A 12442-nucleotide genomic window follows, 5' to 3' on the forward strand; every position below is an offset into this window, starting at 1 on the left:
CGCAGGTCTAGGAGTGAAGCTCTGAGAGATTTATTCGTCCGGGCGCCGCGCCCACCACTCCAACGATGCAGTAGATAAGCCCTAACTACATAACGGATGAAAGAGATCCCCTCCCCCTCCTGCTGTCGGAGCGGCAAACGGAGGAAGAGGGGCCCAACATCCATGCCGGTGAAGATGGGATCTGATCGCTGCCACCTGATCGAGAGAGGAGGAAATGCTTTTCTAGCTCAAGCTAGAAACCTAAAACTGAACCTGACAAACAAGGGCAGACGCATGATACATATTAATTACCCGCTAATCCTAATTTGTACGAACACTTGACCAGTAACACCAAATATACGTAAAACCATACAGACAATTTTTTTTGTGTGTGTGTCTGTAGTCCTAGCATTTACAAACATAACTAAGCAAGCTTCTAGTAAGCTCCCGACACTACGGGAACCAGTCAAGGTGCCGACGGCCGCCATGCCGTCGGCACAGCTAGAATTGCCGTCGGCACAATACGTTCTCGGCACAGACCCAGTTGCCATCGGCACAGACTGGCCGTCGACATAGAAATAACGCCGTTTGGCAATTCTGGCTCGAATTTTAAAAAAAAAAATCAAATTTTTTTTTTACTTTCTTCCCAATTTTTTTAATCCCTCACATGGACCATTTTAACTCTAACTACACTCAGTATTAGGTCAAATTCCACTCATGGTCAAACTTCCCGGTCAGTCACCCATCCTCACACTACTCCACTCCTAGCATGCTTAACTTCTCTGTTCCTTCTAGACTAGCTTCCATGAAAGAAATGAAACTTGTTGATAATACTACCATATCAATCCTATTAACCCCTATTTTTTGATGTTGCACATCTTTATTTTTTTGAATTCCAACCAATTACCTACATAAACTACAATGAATAGGTATATTAATCTTGAATTCGAATGAAAATAAATTGATTTTATTTTTTTCATTTTCTATTTAATATGGAATAATTAATATCTTTAAATCCGTAAAGGAGAATTTGACAAATAATATGTCTAAATCGATCACAAAAATGAGAGGAATCCAAATATGACATATATATGTCATATTTTTAACCTAAAAATGATTTTTACAAAAATTCATGAGCATCAGATCATATACCTGCAGTTTAAATCTGGCCAGCCTCCTACCGATTCGGCAGGAATTTGTCTTTTTCATGAGGGGTGGATGGAAAGGTTCCAGATACACCGGTTGGGAAATTTTCCATCTTAGGTGGTCTAGTATTTTTGAAAAATGTGTTGGTACCAATGTGAAACTTTAATTTGGTGGTTGCTTCACAAAACATCCCGTTTTTTGGCACCTCAAAAATAAAAAATGGCTTTTTCCTGCGATGAAAAGTAAAACTTCCTCCTGCAACATCATAAGACATCCCACGATGCACATGTGTACACAATATGGGCACATTATCACAAACTATGCCGCGATTCTATCCATAACATTGGTCGTTTGACCTAAATGTCATGAAACCTCGAACGTGATAGCTCATTTTGTGAAAGATTTTTTGTGATGCTTGCAATTTTCCAACTTTAATATTTTACCTTCCAACTATGACACATAATATGACACCACGCGAAGGTTTCACATTGTTTGGATCATTTTTGAATTTATTCCTGTTTCAAACTATATTCAAAACGGCGGGCATGAAGATCCTTTGCCCGGGGCAGAGGCTTGCTAAACTTGCACTGGATCTCTGATGAAATAGCATGTTGTGAACCTAAAAATGATTTTTACAAAAAATCTTGAGCATTTTATCATGTACCTGTAGTTCAAATCTGGTCGGACTCCTACCGATTCGGCAGGAATTTCTCTTTTTCATGAGGGGTGGACGGAAAGGTTTCAGATATACCGGTTGATAAATTTTCCATCTTAGGTGGTCTAGTATTTTTGAAAGATGTGTTGGTTCCGATGTGAAACTTTAATTTGGTGGTTGTTTCATAAAACACCCCGTTTTTAGCACCTCAAAAATGGAAAATGGCTTTTTCGTGCGATGAATAGGAAAACTTCCTCCTGCAACATCGTAAGACATCCCAAGATGCACATGTGTGCACAATATGGGCACATTATCACAAGCTATGCCACGATTCTATCCATAACATTGGTCGTTTGACCTAAATGTCATGAAACCTCGAACGTGATAGCTCATTTTGTGAAGGATTTTTTGTAATGTTTGCAATTTCCAACTTTAATATTTTTCCTTGCAACTATGACACCACGCAAAGGTTTCACATTGTTTGGATCATTTTTGAATTTGTTATGCCCGTTTCAAACTATATTCAAAATGGCGAGCATGAAGATTCTTTGCCCGGGGCTGAGGCTTACTAAACTTGCACTAGATCTCTGATGAAATAGCATGTTGTGAACCTAAAAATGATTTTAAAAAAAATCTTGAGCATTATATCATGTACCTGTAGTTCAAAGCTGGTCGGCCTCCTACCGATTCGGCAGGAATTTGTCTTTTTCATAAGGGGTGGACGGAAAGGTTTCAGATATACCGGTTGATAAATTTTCCATCTAAGGTGGTCTAGTATTTTTAAAAAATGTGTTGGTTCCAATGTGAAACTTTAATTTGGTGGTTGCTTCATAAAACACCCCGTTTTTTGGCACCTCAAAAATGGAAAATGACTTTTTCGTGCGATGAAAAGTAAAACTTCCTCCTGCAACATCGTAAGACATACCAAGATGCACATGTGTGCACAATATGGGCACATTATCACAAACTATGCCGCGATTCTATGCATAACATTGATCGTTTGACCTAAATGATGAAACCTCGAACGTGATAGCTCATTTTGTGAATGATTTTTTTGTAATGTTTGCAATTTTCCAACTTTCATATTTTTCCTTGCAACTATGACACATAATATGATACCACGCCGAAGGTTTCACATTGTTTGGATCATTTTTGAATTTGTTATGCCTGTTTCAAACTATATTCAAAACGGCGGGCATGAAGATCCTTTGCCCGGGGCTGAGGCTTGCTAAACTTGCACTGGATCTCTGATGAAATAGCATGTTGTGAACATAAAAATGATTTTTACAAAAAATCTTGAGCATTATATCATGTACCTGTAGTTTAAATCTGGTCGGCCTCCTACCGATTTTGCAGGAATTTGTCTTTTTCATTCGGGGTGGACGAAAAGGTTTCAGATACATCGGTTGATATATTTTCTATCTTAGGTGGTCTAGTATTTTTGAAAAATGTGTTGGTACCAATGTGAAACTTTAATTTGGTGGTTGCTTCATAAAACACACCGTTTTTGGCACCTCAAAAATGGAAAATGGCTTTTTCGTGCGATGAAAAGGAAAACTTCCTCCTGCAACATCGTAAGACATCCCAAGATGCACATGTGTGCATAATATGGGTACATTATCACAAACTATGCCACGATTTTATCCATAACATTGGTCATTTGACCTAAATGTCATGAAACCTCGTACGTGATAGCTCATTTTGTGAAAGATTTTTTGTAGTATTTGCAATTTTTCAACTTTCATATTTTTCCTTGCAACTATGACACATAATATGACACCACGCGAAGGTTTCACATTATTTGGATCATTTTCGAATTTGTTATGCCCGTTTCAAACTATATTCAAAACGGCGGGATGAAGATCCTTTGCCCGGGGCTGAGGCTCGCTAAACTTGCACTGGATCTCTGATGAAATAGCATGTTGTGAACCTAAAAATGATTTTTACAAAAAATCTTGAGCATTATATCATGTACCTGTAGTTCAAATCTGGTCGGCCTCCTACCGATTCGGCAAGAATTTGTCTTTTTCATGAGGGGTGGATGGAAGGGCGATCCTCTCTCGCCACTTCTCTTTGTAGCAGCAGACAAACTATTGCAAGTTGTCATCAACAAAGAACTTCATGATGGGAGATTATCCTTACCAATTCCGTGTGGAGGTAAATTTCCTGTTATACAGTATGTGGACGACACGATCTTGGTAATGCAAGCATACACAAATAAGTTGATGCATCTAAAACACATTTTTCTTCATTATGCAACATCAACGGGTCTGAAAATTAGCTTCCAAAAGTCTAATCTTATACCCATAAACATCTCTAATCAGAGAGCTCAAGAACTAGCGGATATATTTGGGTGTGTTGTCGCTTCTATGCCATTTACATATCTTGGCCTTCCAATGGGTACTACAAAACCTAATGTCACGGATTTATTGCCTTTGGTGAGTAGAATTGAAAGAAGGGTCACTAGTTCAACACTTCTAATGTCCCATGCTGGAAAGTTGGCTTATGTGAATGCAATAATTACTTCTATTGCTAATTTTACTATGTGTACCATTGAGATTAATCCAAAGATTCTACAGCATATTGAAAAGATAAGAAGGAGAGTTCTTTGGAGTAAGAAAACTGATGATGGGGAAAAATGTCTTTCCTTAGCAGCATGGGACATGGTGTGCAAACCCAAAGACAAAGGTGGCTTGGGAGTGCTAAATTTGAAAATTCAGAATCAAGCCTTACTTCTCAAGTTTTTGGATAAATTTTATAATAAGAAGGATATACAGTGGGTACATTTAATTTGGCAGACATATTATCAAAATTCTATACCACATGCATCAAATATGTGTGATTCCTTCTGGTGGAAATCTATTATGAAACTCCATCCCATTTTCAGAGGAATTGCATCTTGTGAGGTCAATAATGGTAATATGGCTCTCTTCTGGAAGGATGAATGGAATAATAGAATTTTGCAAGATACTTATCCCTGCCTCTTCTCATATGCTCAAGATGAAGACATTTCAGTGGCAGATTTTTGCTCTTCTGAGATTATTTCAGAGATATTCCATCTACCTTTATCACCAGAAGCCTTTAATCAATATCAGGAGGTACAAGAAATCATTCAAAATCTGGATATAACACCGCAGGAGAATGATGTTTGGACTTTTAAATGGGGTGAAAAATACTCTTCCAGGAAATACTACAAGTTTGTTCATAGTCTAATTGATCCCCCAACTCCTTTCTCTTGGATTTGGAAGTCTAAATTGTGGCCAAAGTTAAAGGTGTTTGCCTGGCTTCTTCTTTCGGATATATTGAATACTCGGAATATGTTGAAGAGAAGACATTTAAACATTGGTAATACTTTCTCATGTGCTCTATGTACCTCTGGGGATGAAGAAACGTTAGAACATATTTTTTTTCCACTGTCCCTTTAGTACCTACTGCTGGTCGAGGTTAAATATTTCATGGAGTGTTGGTACTGACAGGTTTGACATGATATATCAAGCAAAATCAAGTTTCCAGGAAAGCCTATTTTTCGAGATTTTCATCATAGTTGCTTGGGGGATCTGGAAAGAAAGAAACAACCTTATCTTCAAAGGAATAGCAACCTCAAGAGAATCCTGGAAGGCAAGAGTCATTGCAGATTTACAACTATTAAGGTTCAGGGTTAACCAAAACCTGGAAAACACTATCTCTCTTTTTATAGATAGACTTTCTTAGACTTTGTTGTAAAAGTGGGTGTATGCACCCGAGATGATGTAAATATTCTGGCATTTAATATAGTACCACAGTAGGAGCCTCTCCTACTGATGTTTGGTCAAAAAAAATTGTCTTTTTCATGAGGGGTGGACGGAAAGGTTCCAGATTCACCGGTTGAAAAATTGTCCATCTTAGGTGGTCTAGTATTTTTGAAAAATGTGTTGATACCAATGTGAAACTTTAATCTGGTGGTTGCTTCACAAAACATCCCGTTTTCGGCACCTCAAAAATGGAAAATAGTTTTTTCGTGCGATAAAATGGAAAACTTCCTCCTGCAACATCGTAAGACATCCCAAGATGCACATGTGTGGACAATATGGGCACATTATCACAAACTATGGGACGATTCTAACCATAACATTGGTTGTTCGGCGTGAAAGCCATGAAACATCGGACATGATAGCTCATTTTTTAGAAGATTTTTTGAGATATTTGCAATATTCCAAGTTTGATATTTTTCCAAGATAGATCTTATTTTTCTGAAAATTTTGATATATTATTTGTATTTTTCTGAATTATAATGATGTAGTTATGATTTTTTGAGATTAATGTGGTAAAATAGAAAATAGCTATGCCGACGGCTTGCCGTCGGCACAGGGCTGAAATATGTGCCGACGGCTTTGCCGTCGGCATAGACCTGACGCTGTTACCTCGCCGTCACGGCGCAGAGGCTGTGCCGACGGCCGAAACTAGACAGCTTGCCTGCTGGCCTGGCCGGAACGGGACCTGTGCCGACGGCCCCGATATTTTGCCGTCGGCACAGGATATGGTCGTCGGCACTGCGGCGCGTTCCCGTAGTGAGAGCATTAACTGTCCAATGAGACAAGCCTTCGTGTCCTTATAAAAATACATGGAGACAGGCTGAATCTGTCCTTTCATCTCCAGGAAGCTGAGAGCACCGAGACGCTAGGGGCCGTGAAATTAATTAGTTTACCAAACTAAGCTGGGTGTACACTTAATTATTCTCCAGGGATTGTCCTACGCACTGAATAATTAATGGTTGATGATCAGCTAGACGAGGACAAGGGGTGATCAGCTGAGTGTGCAGGAGAGATCAACACGTACGGATCACCATATCGAAAGTTGTTGAGCGTGCATGCCTGGCTACCCTCCCCGGTCACGTCCATCTAACCATGAGTCCATCTGGTCAGCGCTACTTATAAATCAACATAGAGTGAATGTCTACTTAATTCCATGCAAAGAAATGCATTGCATATTTGATTACATTTGAGTTAGTTAAGTTGCTAAAACAATGTAAGGCCAGGTTTAATTAGTACTACCTCCATCCCAAATCTTAAGGCTTATATTATTTTTAGAAAGTCAAACTATGTCAAATTTGACTAAGCTTTTACCAAAAATCATTAACATGGAAAATATAAAATTAATATCATTAAATAAATAATGAAATATATTTCCGTGTGGTATCTACAAAATATTATATTTGTTAATAGATTGTTCAAAATGTTTGGTCAAACTTTACTTGCTTTCACTTTAAAAAAAAATCTTAAGCTTTGGGATGGAGGTAGTAGACATGTTATTAGCTATATCTCCACATATATATAAGTACAAAGTGCATTGTTACAAATAACGACTTCCAGAATAAAAATCATGCAATCTGGTCCACCTCGTCTATTCTCTTTTCTTCCATGTTTTTTTTTCTGGTGTTGCTTCTTTAGATTCTCGATTGTCGTTGGGACTACATGCACTAGGTAGTACTTGGGGTTGTACTACTGCAATCATTTGTGGACTAAGTATACATGATTAGTGCACAATCACCAGCATAACAACCAACCAAGCTCTCAAAATTTTCTTTAAGGCCCAGTTGGACGTTGGAATCCTAGCTAGAAGGCAAACTAATGAAGCTGCACAACTTCGCTTGCTGCTTGCTAAATAAGGTAAACCGACAGTAGGTATCAAAAAGAATTACAACATAAGATTTGGCGATCCAGCTTACCACATGTAGAATATTACAGGACCACACATATAATTAACTGGTCGCTCGTACACAATATATGCAAAAATAACCCCAAATTCGAGTTTTTATTTCCTACTTGCCAATTAATTACTACTATTGAAATTAACCTACTTTCTAGACAGTACTCCTCTAACTAAACAAAATGCTGTCCATGATCGGGGCATGTAGAGCGATTGATCATGGAACATACATCTCATGTTCAACTGTCTTCCACTGTGTGCACATAAGCTCCAGCATTTTGCCTTTGATTGAGACGTAATTATATTTACTCTGTCCTTTTTTATCATGTACACTACAAATCTGATTGGGGGAAAACAACAAGGAACAAGACAAGGCAGGATAGAAGGACCGATCTGGTAGCATATGAGGTCTACATGTAGTTCCACATATGTAGACATATAGAGCTCCATCTCATGTTCTACTGGACTCTATTGGATCTTCCCTTACTGAGAATTGCAAGGGAAGAAGGAATAGGACAAGGGACCAAATACGTTGGACAGTCTTATGGTTGGCTCAAGCACATGCATGCCTAGTGTATGTATGTATGCATGCAAAGGAACCTTGTTTGTAGGGTTGTATATAAAAAAGCTTTTTGTCTTTTCCTGGCCATGTGCCTAGTTGGCAATTGGCATAGTGCCCTTTTGGAAGAACAAAAACTGTTTGCCTAATTGGCATGTTGCCCTTTGGGAGGACTGAAATTACTGTCTACTTGGCATTTAATCCCTTTACCATAAAACAATTATGTTGCCCTAGAGCTTAATTCCAACTTACCATAAGGGTGATGTTATTCTCTGTTTTTTTAGCAGGTGCTCTTCTTCTCTTGGTGACATATATTAGTCATTGAGTCATTGTATACAGACCAATTACACAATTACACAGGGATCCAATTGAGAGAATACAATAATGACTACTCAATTTCTAATTAAATCAAAAAAAAAATCTGCATTTTGGACAAGTTTAGAGAAACTAATCTTAAGTATGAGCACGGGGCATGACTGACAGCTTTGAAATAATACATGATTAACGACATGATCGAAACATTGTATTCATTGGGACGAGCCTCTTTTGATTTGACGGCTATCACCCTTCATCCTGTGGCTACTACTCGATGTGCATGTGTGCATCCTTCCTATGTGTTGCGCTGTGATACCAAGGACAAGCTCAAACATGGCACGTCACTGGTGGCGCGGGTGGAAGTATGTTTGCAGAATCCTTCTTCCCATGCCCCCGCCCTCCTTCCATATGCTCATATTCTGTTGCGAACAACAATGGAGCACCCCCATTAAGTGATCTAGGCCGCGGGGCTAGGTTGGCTTCATCTAGGGGTGTAAACGGATAAAATCGGATCGGATTTTGCTCATACCATATCCTTTACCATATATTTTTCTCGGATTCGGATCGGAGCGGATATTTATCTGTTTCGGATTCAATACGGATATATTGGACTACGGATTCGAATCGAAAATGGGACGGACTTAGACAGGAAACAAAAATATTCGGATACATGCTCTCATAGGTAGATAGTTATAGTTCTTGCAAATCGTAATAGAGATTTTAACTTTCAATCTTGTGTAGTTAAGAAAAAAGCCTCACAATGCATTAAAACTCAAGCATTGATAGAAATTTAGAGCTAAACATGCTTGCCAAATAAATTTATTAACTCAATAACTACTTGCAAGATTGGCCTTGGCTTTTGACTCAAAACTCGGATTATCTGGTTTAAAACCTTCGGATGATCCTAATTAAGATAATCCATATCTATATGCTATTTTCTGTACCATATCATATACCGTATACGGAGCACCACTTCGAATCGGATATCCTTATCCGCCGAATTCTTTAAAATCGGATATGGATACCTTAAAACGGATTTAGTGCCGATTTCGATGCAAAAATTATCCTATCCATTTACACCCCTCATCATCTCCATAGGCATGTGACAAGGATATCGTTTTCTTCATTTCCTATTTAATTTAATATACATCCAAGACTGGTATTGTCTTCAAGGGAGGATCCAACTGGAGCCTTGGGTATGCACATGACACTGGTTAAACAATAATTCCTTTGTCAAATAGCTATGTTTGAATGTTTCATCCTGTGTCTTACCCTGAAAACAAGAGTTTCTGCATCTCGGGCACCACCATGCACCGCTCTCATGAGTTTTCTAACTCGGCTTCTGATTATCTTTCCTCTCCTACCGTCTTGGATGCACGTTTGTCTTAGATTGTCCAAAACCCATTACAGATAGACCATGCAAACAAGCGCCAGTGTTGGCCACACGATGTCCTATTTCATACTCCCTCCGCCCTATAATATAAAATATTATTTTAACCTATTAACTCGTATATTGGTATATAACATCTTAGATTAGAGGACAATGGAGGTTCTAGTAATATTCAGTTTGGAGATTGTTCATTCATTCCTCGTGGCGATTGGTACCGGCAGATATTTCTTGTGAGCAGATCCGACCATGTAGCTAGCGTGTCAAAATGAGCTAGATCACCCGTCGGAAAAACCAAATGGCGGTTTTATAGCTAGAGTATATATTATCGTGTATACGAAGTAATAGTACGTGCATGCATGCATGAAGCGCGACAAAAGGAACATCCGTCGATTTCACAAGCAGGTGGACGAAAGGCATAAAATCTGGCCGTGGTATGTTATGTTCGATCTAATTGGACCTACCTTTCCCTTTATATTATTATATTACCATATAGGTGTATGAAGCTGGCTAGTTCGTAGTTACATACTGATCTACGCATGATCACAATCATGTCAAATACTTTATGTGCTATACATATTATTACCCTTCGAAAAAGTACCAAAGGCCTAGGCAAGATAACGGACCTTGTCCACGTCTAACGGTGGTACCCGCTGATCTGACTGGTTGGTAAAAGGACTCTATATCCTTTAGGGTGCGTCGAGAAAACCATGTCGAAGGAACTAGAAGACCACATACAAAACAAAATGCCTTAAAAAATAGAAAATCAATTACAAAAGAAAATGCTCAACCTTCAGGAATTAGTTCTCCCTTCCCACAAGCAAGAGATGAGCATGTGAAGAAGAAAATGATGTGAAGAAGAAAAGCATGACTTGAGCTCCTACGAAAGTGCAAAAAATCATTTTATTCCCAGCAGAGAAACTGGAGTCCTTTCTTTTCAACATGGTGCATAAATAACTCTCTCACAATTGCATATAAACGGGCTGTGTACGCCGCCGCTGATTTCTAACTATTTGTTTTTGCCTTCTAGACATGGATAGCGACGACGAGATGATCCAAAAAAATGCTTGATGATGAGGCAGCCTACGACGACGACGTTCGCGAGCACTAGGCGATCATCGTTTGCCTTAAAAAAATGCTTGATGAATGCGGGGAGAAAAAGAGGCCGCATCGCGGAGGTTCCTGGCCGGGAAGAAGAAAGTCGAAGCCCCGGCAGAGGTTGGAGGGTCACACTATGCTCTACAATGACTACTTCTCCGACACTGCAACACATGCCGACAATTTCCGCAGCGCTATAGGATGAGCAAGGACTTGTTCATGAAAATCATTCATGGCATGAGAGAGTTCGACCCCTACTTCAGGCAGAATCACGACGCCGTTAGCATGTCTGGCTTCTCGTCGATCTAGAAATGCTGCCGCCATAAGGATGCTTGCATATGGAGCACATATCGATGCACAGGATGACTACATTCTGTATGAGTGAGTCCACTACCATTGACTACATGTAGAAATTATGCCGAGCCGTGGTAGGAAAGTTTGGGCCCGATTATTTGAGAGGGTCAACTGAAGCAGAGACTGCGAGGATCATGGCACAAAATGCAGCGAGAGCATTCTGTGGGATACTTCATACTTGTAAGCATAGATTGTATGCGTTGGTCCTGGAAGAACTTCTCGTTTGCTTGGCAAGGTTTGTACAAAGGGTGTCATGGATATTGCAGTGTGGTGCTCGAAGTTGTGGCGGATTATGACCTGTGTATTTCGCACGGCAGAATCGCACAAATGACATCAACATGTTGCAGCACTCTCTGGTGTTTTCAAAACTTGTGGAAGATCACGCTCCACCATGCAACTTTGAGATCAATGACAACCAATATACAAAATTCTACTATCTAGCCAGTGGTATCTATCCAACATGGGTGACATTTGTCAAGACAGTCTCCGTGCCAACGTGTCAGAAGAATTGCCACTTTGCTGAGCGCTAGGAGAGCTGTCGGAAGGATATCCAGCAGGCATTTGGTGTGCTTCAAGCTCAATTTGCTATTGTTTGGTATCCTGCTCGTTGTTGGTCTCACGATCAAATGTGGGAGGTGATGCAAGCTTGTATGATCATGCACAACATGATCATCGAGAATGACCGCAAGACTCGAGTTAGACATGTTGGTCCCTACGAGTGTCAGGGACCTCTTGCGGAGGTTGATCACCAGGTGAGCATACAGAGTTTGCTAATTTCCTCGCCATTTATACGGATATCCGTGACAGCACTATTCACATTTAACTGTAATGTTCTCGTAAAGCATCTATGGAGGCTCAAAGAAGAGGCAGCAACTGCTTCGGCGCCTTGATCTAGCCCAACTTCTATTTTTTTTTTGGTTTAGTTGTTTGTTACTTTCAGTTTGAAAACAGTATTGTCAATCATATGTACTTGTGTGTTATTTTTAAATTGATTGTGTCTTCAAATACCCTAAACGCAAAAAAAGGGACTACGTTGGGTAGAGACACGCCCTAAAAGCAGCACCACGCTGCAGCCTTCCCAAAATGATCGGTCCGGCGCTTTTTGCGGACTCGACTGGTGACGCTCTAATTGTTTGACGCAGAATCAGATAAATGCGCTTCTGAATAAGCGATGCAAACCCGGATCCTCCTAAGCCCATCTGGTCCACAGAACATATGGCCCAGAAAGAACCCCGCAAAGCAACAAGCCACTATAAGGGCAAAT

Source organism: Lolium perenne, chromosome 4 (assembly GCF_019359855.2).
Source record: "Lolium perenne isolate Kyuss_39 chromosome 4, Kyuss_2.0, whole genome shotgun sequence".
In the NCBI taxonomy this organism is placed as follows: Eukaryota; Viridiplantae; Streptophyta; class Magnoliopsida; order Poales; family Poaceae; genus Lolium; species Lolium perenne.